Raw genomic sequence first — 10,103 nt, 5'->3', positions numbered from 1 at the left:
GAATGTTTCCCAGAGATGGGTTGCAGCTGGAACGGCATCTGCAGTGTTAAAACATGTGCTGGATAAGTTGCCGGTTCATTCCGCTGTGGCGACCCCAGATTAATAAAGGGACTAAGCTGACAAGAAAATGAATGAATGAATATACACAGTGCTCAGCATAAATAAGTACACCCCATTTTGAAAATGAATGTTTATATCCATTTCTCGTTGAATATAGGCAATGTATTTTAGTGCATTTAAACAAAACAGATTTATTTAACAGATATATTTTAAAAAATTATATTTTTGTCACCAAACATATTTAGAAATTGAGAGATGATACAATTAAATTCAAGCAAAAAATTACAACCTACAAAATTTTAACTTAATTTTTCTATTTTTTGCCTCTCTTGATTTTTCCTTAAAATCTATATTGAATATTTTTTTATAACATTTACATTTTGGTGTACTCGTTTTTGGAACGTCATCATGTTATTTTGTTAGATAAGCTCCAGATTTGGCTTCAGTACTGACTAATCTGATGTATATGCACACATATAATATTGTATAATAAAAATATAACTTTTAAAGAGAAATTTGTGAGGGGTGTACTTATATATGCTGAGCACTGTCAGTACAGTATATCAAGTCTAAGACATTCTAACTTTAGATCAAACTTTCAAGGTCAAGTTGTGAGATTGTAAGAAATATTGGGAGCTTTTGTTCCATGTTTACTTATAATTTGTATACTTATAGTATATACAGTAAGAATATGTCATTGATTTCTACTATTACACTAAGAAAGTACAGAAAATATTTATTTACATGTATATTATTCATAATTAAAAAAAACTAAGATGATTTAATTATATATATATATATATATATATATATATATATATATATATATATATATATATATATAWTTTTTTTTTTTTTATTATTATTACTTTTTATCTTGGAGATGTAGTTATTTTAAAATAATAATACTGTTTACTTAATACTGACCCCAAAAACTTTTATTAAAAACTTTTTTTTTTTTAATTTTCTAATCAATTATACAGAATTAAAAAATTCCATTAATTTAATAATTTAAATTAGATTACACTGTTGGATGTGTGTGCACAATTTGAGTACATTTCAGTAAATAGCAGTATAAAAATATAGTAACTTTTATTACAACAACTTAATTGTTTTTGTACATTCGGGGTTAATAAAAGGACTAGGTTTGAATATATTAGATGTAACTACAAATAACTAATTATCAATGTAACGCATAATAAGGTACCAGAGAATAAAGCGCTACCTAAGTGATTTTAAACACCATGCTGCATACATAGAAGACAAACAAATGTTACATGCAGTTTACACAAACACACCCTGGTCATCATTCAGAACTCCTCAAGTGTATTCATTCATCCATCCATCCATCCATCCATTCATTCATTCATTCATTCATTTTTCTTTCTGGCTAAGTCCCTTTATTAATTAAGAGTCGCCACAGCAGAATGAAACACTAACTTTTCCAGCAGAAGCCCTTCCAGCTGCAGCCCAGCACTGGGAAACACCCATACACTCTCATTCACACACATACATTAGGGACAATTCCCCAATTCCCCAACAGCTCATGTCTTTGGACTTGTGTGGGAAACCGGAGCACCCAGAGGAAACCCAGCCAAGGCCCGAACGAGAGACCTTCTTGCTGTGAGGCCATTGTGCTACCCACTGCGCCAGCACACATCCCTCAAGTGTATTTATTACTTATTCAGTTTAACTGCATATTTTGTCAATAAAAGCATGCCATGTGCCTAAATCAAACAAGGCACGTCACATGTGGTGTATTTAGCCCGAATAAATTCCCTTCGAAACTACACCTGGTGTTCTTCAGAGCCATTACATTCTTAAAGACACGATTTCAGCACACCCTTTTTTCCTCACACACATACACATAATCCCCTCTCAATTGTATATATTCATTGCACCCAATGCAACCTAAAATCACCCCCCCGAGCAACACAAATCTGCATGAATCCGCCATGCCTATGAAGCACTTCAAACAGCGAGCGAATGCAGAGTAAGAGACAGCGAGTGTCAGGGGTCAGAGAGAGAAAGAGAAAGAGGGGAGGGGTAAAGGTAGCCAGTGAATTAGGAGGAGGAGTGTACTGGCTCTATAGGCTGTGCATTATAGATGATGAGAGAGAGAGAGAGAGAGAGCTGGACAGAAAAAATGTAGAGAGGGCAGGTCAGGCACGTTTATTCCCCATTCATTTGCAGACATCAGAAGATCATGGCACGCGACAGTCCATACGCTTAACTTGCATGTGTGTGTGTGTGTGTGGAGAAGAAGAGAAGAGGAGGGAGGAGGAGGGACAGAAAGAGTGTAAGATAGAATGAGAGAATGTGAGGTAGAGAGAGGAGTAAAGAGAGAGAGAGAGAGACTGCAGAGGCAGCACCTGGGACACTGAGAGAGGAAAAGCTAGAGCACTTCTTCCTGGTTGCCCTTTATTGTTTTATTCCTCCTCCATGGTGCATTGGCCCATCTGAAGCAGGGGGGGATCTACCTGACAGCCACTCCACTATAGGTAAGCGCCAAAATCTCTCTGTGCTTCGCTCTGCACCTCTCGGGCTGACAGTCAAGGTGAATCGTGTGTGGCTGCGCTCGCCGTAGACTAAGTGAAAAACTGCTCTTCCAGTAAAACTAGCACATGCTGCCTTGTGTGTGTGTGTTAGTGTGTGTGTGAGTGAGCGTGTGGGTGTGTGTGCAGCAATGCAGTTTCTGCAGGATGAAGGAGGAAAGAAGAGAAACTATGAATTTATTCGTTCTGACATTCGCAGTTGCGTTTGTAGAGCATCAAAAGCAACGTGGATCTGCTTTTTTGTATTGATTTGTCTTCTTTTTAGTTATTTCTACGACCATTTTTTTTGTCTTCAGTTGGATTACTGATTCGTAAAATCTCTTAACATCAGAGAATTTGACCTGTGAAGTCACAGAAGTGTGTGTAGTTTCTAAATGAGATGGTTATTATAGTATTGTGTCATCTGGTGAGATTTAAAAGTTTTAAAAGTCGCTTGGGAAAAAAAAAATAAAATAAAAGTGCGCTGCTTGTTTGGCGGAAGAGTGCTTTATATTCATTACCTGCGTCTAAATGCTCATATCTGAGGATTATTACACTTGGAAGATCCATCCATGCGCCCATATATCCCGCTTGGTAGACATACTTCTTTATATGCCCATATGAACAAGAGCAGCTATGGAATGTAAAGAAGTATGTATCCCAGGTGAGAGAAAAACGGGGCTGAGGAACACACACACACACACACACACACACATACATGTTCTTGATATGATTGAAACCTTGTTCTAGTGTGAAATACAAATAAGCCAGAATTTGTGTGATGCGCAGGCCTGATGGCGAGTGTGTGTGTGTTAGTGTTAAATTGGCTGTTAACTAAAGATGCGCGGGGTGATGTGATGCAAGGCTGGCAGAGGCGCTTGGGTTTCTATGGAGTAATCAAAGTGTGGTCGCCTCATGTCGAAAAACACACAGACAGCAGTTCAGATGGTGCAGTGAACAAATGCTTACTAATGAATAAAATCGGGAGGAAGAGAGGGAGACAGTGAAGAAGAGAGAGAGAGAGAGCTTTCACATAGCATCAGAGTGATACTGATGAAGCCGCTGGGGTGATGCGCCTTTGAAATAATTTATAACAAAAGTCCAGTTGCTGTGACTGCTGTGCGTTTATGTCTGCAAACACGAACATTATAGTTTTGACACAACTGGTTATGATGACCACCGCTACTCACTGGCCAATTGGAATTGTGGTTTAATTACTTTTTTGGAAAGGATATTTATGTTAAGCTAAGTTTTTGTTATTTTATTCATTCATTATTCATTTTCTTATTGGCTTATTCCCTTTATTAATCTGGGGTCGCCACAGTGGAATGAACCGCCAACTTATCCAGCATATGTTTTACACAGCGGACGCCCTTCCAACCGCAATCCAACACTGGGAAACACCCATTTCACACACTACGGCCAATTTAGCTTATTTAATTCACCTATAGCGCATGTCTTTGGACTGTGGGGGAAACCGGAGCACCCAGAGGAAACCCACGCAAACATGGGGTGAACATGCTAACACAGAAGTGTCTTATTATTTTATTATTCTTAATTTTTTTCTTATTATTCCCATTGTTTTATTAATTATTTGAATTATTTCTACTACGGGTGTAGATACTTAAAAAAATTTAAAGCACGCAGCTGCAAAATGCAATTCTGTATAGAGTAAATCTTACAAAAGGTGTGCAACAATCAAGAATGTAATTGTATTTATGGAAATATCTTGAGAAAAATTCATATTTTCAATTATCTATTAATAAGTATAAATATAAATATAACTATAAATACAAATATAAATAAAAACACTATACACTAATCATCAAAATTTTGGGTTCAGTTTTTTTTTTTTCTCAATGTTTTTTTTAAGAAAATTATTCTTTTCATCAAGGCAACATTTATTAAAAGTAAAAAAAATGTTAATATTTATTAAATAAACATTTATTAAAATCTTGAAAAAATATATATATATATATAATATAAATATATAACTATATATATATATATATATATATATATATATATATATATATATATATATATATATATATATATATATATATATATATATAAAATATATATATATATATATATATATATATATATATATATATATATATATATAGTTGAAGTCTGAATTATTAGCCACCCTGAATTACTAGCCCCCATTTATTTTTTACCCCATTTTCTGTTCAACTGGGAGCAGATTTTTTTTAACACATTTCAAAACATAATATTTTTAATAACTGATTTCTGATGATTTATTTTATCTTTGCCATGGTGACAGTATTTTCCAGAGATGGGTTACGGCTGGAAGGGCATTCGCTGCATAAAAACGTGCTGAATAAGTTGGCAGTTCATTCCGCTGTGGTGACCCGGGATTAAGAAAAGGACAAAGCTGAAAAGAAAATGAATGAATGATGACAATAAATAATATTTTACTTGTCATTTTTCAAGAGACTTCAATACAGCTTAAAGTGACATTTAAAGGCTCAATTAAGTTAACTAGGCAGGTTAGGGTAATAAGCAAGTTATTGTATAACAATGGATTGTTATGTAGACTATTGAAAAAAAATATCTTAAAGGGGCTAATAATATTAACCTTAAAATGTTTTTTTTATTATTATTATTAAACACTGCTTTTATTCTAGCCATAAGATAAAAAGATTTTTTTTTTCCAGAAGAAAATTTTTTTTATCAGAATTACTGTGAAAATTTCCTTGCTCTGTTAAACATCATTTGGGAAATATTTAAAAAAGAAAATAATATAATATATATTAGTGGTGGGCCGTTACTGGCGTTAGCGCAAGACTTTTATCGCACAATAAAAAAAATACTGGTCTAAGATTAATTAATTCAAGATTAATCTAGATTAAATAAAAATGATCTATGCCCACCTATAATATATATAATAACATACAGAACAATATGGACATCCTCTGTGAGGGTTATCAGCTCTTTACTTAAAACGGGAACACTTTACCAACCGCTTTGTCCTTTCAGCTTCTGGCAGTCTTGACGCTTCATTAATAAATGTATACATTTCATCTTCACAGAGACTCTGTACTCACAGAGGGACATAGGTACATTGATGAACTTTTGGATAGACAGGCCCAGCTGTCCTGCTTTTCGACTGTGTGTGTATGTGTGTGTGTGTGTGTGTGTGTTCACTTAGCCTTTAGCAGCAGGGCAGAGCAGAGTCTTGCTGTCTGTATACTGTGTTACGGGAAGCTGTGTGATGGTCAGACGTGGTCAGAACCCGGTAAAGCAGGTCCACCGAGACCAACAATCACATCAGAGGATCCACTGCCCACATCAGTACACTGAAACCAAGCTGAACGTGGCCTGACTTCCTCTAACCGGCGTCCATGAGTGAAAGAGTGTGGATGAGAGTTTAGAAATGCTTTGGAATAGAGATGAGATGTCTAAAAAGTGGGGGGAAAATTGAGAGGGTATTTATGTAGAGATGCACAATTACAGTATTTGTTAAAAGATCTTATTCCCAAATGGCAACGGTTAGGCTTTGTCTATTAAAGCTTTGACATGTATGATGACAGTAAACATTTAGATCTACATTTGCGCAACCGCTTACTACCCATTCATCTAGCAAAAAAAAATATTTTAGAATTTTTTTAATCCTTTAGATTTGTTAAAAAATAATCTGTTATGAAACAATTTAAGTCCCTACGGATGATTAACTCAAGCATCAATTCAATAGACTTGTTTAAAAACAGATTCATCTTGTAGTGCCACCAATTGGGTCCTTTTGAATGACTCACTGAATCATTCATTCAAGAAATGTGTTTTGAAAACATTAATTAACTAATAAAACAAGTGTTAAATGACTTCTTCAATCATTTGTTCAAGAGGTTTTTAAAAAAAATACTGAATCATTAAGTAATGAAACAAAGTAAGTCCTTATTAATGACTAGTTTAAAAACTAATAAGAATGAAACTACCCAAGTCAGTATGAACGAGTCACTGAGACATTAATTTAAGAGATTTGTTTTAAAACGCTTATTCATGTAGTTATAAAACTAATGAATTACTTGCACTGTAAAAAATTTGACCTTAAATTCACAGTAAATTACTGGCTAATAATTGCATTACTTTCACAGTAAATTACTGTATGTAAATTCACAGTAAATTATTGTGAGGTAGTTCACAGTAATTTACTGTGGTTTTGTCACATTAAATTATTGTGAAATTACAACCATATATTGTAACTTTACAGTAGATAATAAAATCCGTTACTGTGATTTCACAGTATTATCTTGTGGAATTAACTGTATTTTACTGTGATTTTGCAATATGATTACTGTGATTTGGCAGTAGGTTGCAGTTTAAATACCTGATTTAACTGTAAAGTTACAGTTATATCCCGGATTACTGTAATTTAACAGTTTGGTGCTGTAAAATTTCAAAGCAAATTTAGGTCACACAAAAATGAAAATTCTATCTTGATTTACTCACCCTCAGGTTGTTCCAGCTCTGTTAAAAATGATTTTTTTTTGTTAAACAGGAATAAAAATATTAAATATTCCTCTTTGTGTCCAAACAACCTGAGGATGCGTAAATGACGACAGAATCTTCATTTTTGGGTGATCTGAGAAGACTCTAAAATCAAAATAAAAACAAACACACATACATTTTACAGATTTATTTAACAGTTTAATGACATCTGTGTAAACATTTCAGAAAACTTTCAAAAGGTGAAGGTGAAGCCTCAAAAAATACTCTAAGAACATATTAATAAAAAAAATCTGACATCATATGTAGCATACATATAAAAAGCAGTGCTTCAGAGTGCTCTCTCTCTCTCTCATTATATATATATACACATACACACATGAGAGAGAGAGAGACAAAACTTCTTGCTAAATTAGGCAGTCGTCTATTCAAGGTCAATCATTTTCCTGATAATTTTACACACTTGCTGGTAGATGTGTCTTCTCTGCTTCTTGGACTTCGTCTGTCTCCCATCTCCAAACTGGTGCCGAAAAAGCACCTATAAGCAAAAGGGCAGACAAACAGTTAGCTTCATACAACACTACTGGGACACTACTGCTGCACTACAGAGCAAAATTACTGTTAGCTCAGTTTGAACATGCTGACAATACTGTAGCTAAGTCAAACTGCAATCATTTAAACAAAAACATCTGAAAAGCATTTCCATCACAAACACACAATCAAGAACAGTCCAACAACAAATAGTGGTTTTAATGACCTAGGCAGAGCATTTTAAAACAGTTGATTTGATTTACACCTTCTGTTTACAGACTATAATCTAATGCTGGGTTCACACTTATTGCAAAGTTAACACATGCATCACAGTACTTGCTCTTGAATACTAGCAGGATGTTTCTTGCATCAAGCTATTTTTTCATGATTTGAATATTAGGAAAATTTTGCAAAAAAAACTTGATTGAAGTGATACAGCATTTGTGTTGTATTCATTTCAATCAAGTTTTTTTGCAAACATTCAAAATATTTTTCAACGTTTTTTGAGTTTTACTTCTAATTTGTGCCGCCCAGTAAAAATTTCCCACTATTTATGCATTTGCAATGACTTGTATGTAATCCACTCACCTGAATAGGTAACTTCACATATGGTATAAGAGCCCCATCCTTTTAAAGACAGCTTCCCCTTTGGTCTCCAGCACAGACAAAAAAATTGTGTCTGCAACACGGCCCTTTATAACAAGGGGACAAGGGGAGTCATGACTTGTGCTCCTATACATTCCTTGTTTAACCCCCCCAAAACAAGCCCTCAGTTACAATATTTATTACCTTAAATTCCAGAGTGCAAAAGGCATCTTCAGCATACTTCAGTTTCAGACCAGATCCAAAGTCAGTTGTGAAATCCAGGTGAGGTCCCAAGACCACTCGACCCTCCAAGGAATAAGACTAAAAGGGGGAAAGAAGGACTAAATTAGAGGTGTTTGTGAATAATTAAATTAGTTTGTAGAAACAAAGTTGACATTCCATGCTCTGCCTATTAAAAACCAAGCAAACAAACACACATGCCCAGTAAAATTGCTAATAAAAATAAAAACTATAGTTTAAAAAATCTTTGTCTAATATTTACTACGACTGGAGGTACTGGTGGAACTTCTGGAAGAAGAAAAAGAGTTTGTACAAGAAACTGCTCACAACAAATCTGTGAAAAACCTGACATTTAAAAATCTAATAAAAATGAGGAAGGCATCAACATTACCTTTAATAATCAAGCAAGGGTTGATTGGTAGCATCAGTGTTTCAACATCAGTGGCTGTGACTGCAAAAAAATATGAATATAATAAGAGTAGAATAAGACTCAACCTAACACACGCACACACACAAATATAATCTCTCTCTCTCTCTCTCTCTCTCTCTCTCTCTCTCTCTCTCTATATATATATATATATATATATATATAGGTTTAGATTGTGATAATGAATTTAGGTTATATTTGTGTGCTCAGAATTAACACTCACCTCACACTTCAGCTATTATCAGTTACACCTGAACACCAAAAAATAAAATCTACAGTTAGTGACAATATACAATTAGTTCTCATTAGTAAATGTTAGCACTGCATTAACACCAGTGAGAAATATACAATAAGTACTGTGTTAGTGTTAGTTTAAAAGAATACAACTGAATTGTATTATAAGCCTCATTTAATAAAACAGACTTGTTTCATAATGAGTTTAGTTTATTTAACTAACTTAACGTTAACGTTACAGTGAACAAAATTAACGTAAGTTACATGAAGGTGAGTAACCGTAACGTTAACTTAAGTGAAGGTCAGAGCTTACCTTAGTCATTTCACCTTTACTTCAGTCTTGTACTGAAACAGAAAATGCAGTTAACAAGAAGTTAATTAAAGAAAATTCCCTTTCTTTTTTCAGGAACTAACCTAACGTTAACGTTATGCTAATAAGTTACCTCAGAAAACACTACAAGCACAATCTGGCGTCGTTAATTTCTTGTTTTAAAAAAAGGCGGGCTTAAACCCTGTACGTGCGAGTACAACTAAAGTACACGGTAAATTCCTGTTAAGTGACATTCACTATACAGAAATACACATACAACAATCATTTAACGGACAAAAGTCATATTTTAACACTTACCGAGGATGAATCCGTTGGGTAAAGAGATGACGCAGGCGTTGTCTGTGGTGATGGCGCTTGTTGCGGTCGAGTCGAGTCAGTTCTGTTCAATGAATCGGCTCCTTTAAGCGAACAGTAAAGAGTCGAACTCGCCTGAAAACGATTCCTTTTTGTATAATATTGTAAGACGCAGACATATAATTCATTAATATTTCATCATATTGCTTGGTTCGTGTACTGCTTGTACACGAATTGCTTGTTGATGACTATGAGCTTATGAACACGTCTGATAAAATATCTGAATCTGATTCAATGTCACACGAGTCCTGAACCGAAGCAGTGCAAAAGTAATATATGGATTGAAATATAAAGTTAATTATTTTCTTCGCCATTCAAAATATTACATATCTCT

At 34.4% G+C, this 10,103-nt stretch overlaps 1 long non-coding RNA gene and 1 other non-coding gene across 3 annotated transcripts; one reads left to right on the top strand and one right to left on the bottom strand.

Moving 5' to 3' along the window:
- The first annotated feature begins 3,170 nt into the window (after window positions 1-3,170).
- mir1-1 (microRNA 1-1) lies at window positions 3,171-3,276 on the top strand. The gene has a single exon (NR_029993.1). It is a non-coding gene; the product is annotated as a microRNA 1-1 (primary transcript).
- A 3,966-nt stretch (window positions 3,277-7,242) lies between these two features.
- LOC137489084 (uncharacterized) lies at window positions 7,243-9,790 on the bottom strand. Of its 2 annotated transcripts, none has more exons than XR_012398986.1 (7): window positions 9,528-9,790; window positions 9,398-9,429; window positions 9,074-9,101; window positions 8,815-8,874; window positions 8,388-8,504; window positions 8,187-8,290; window positions 7,243-7,605 (listed from the first exon to the last, which is right to left on the bottom strand). It is a non-coding gene; the product is annotated as an uncharacterized lncRNA (long non-coding RNA). The 2 variants fall into 2 exon arrangements; XR_011008408.2 differs by having other exon boundaries at window positions 9,713-9,790.
- Between the last annotated feature and the right edge of the window lie 313 nt (window positions 9,791-10,103).

This window comes from Danio rerio, chromosome 23 (genome assembly GCF_049306965.1).
Source record: "Danio rerio strain Tuebingen ecotype United States chromosome 23, GRCz12tu, whole genome shotgun sequence".
Lineage (NCBI taxonomy): Eukaryota > Metazoa > Chordata > Actinopteri > Cypriniformes > Danionidae > Danio > Danio rerio.
The sequence above is the reverse complement of the archived record's forward strand: the minus strand, read 5'-3'. Positions and strand labels throughout refer to the sequence as shown.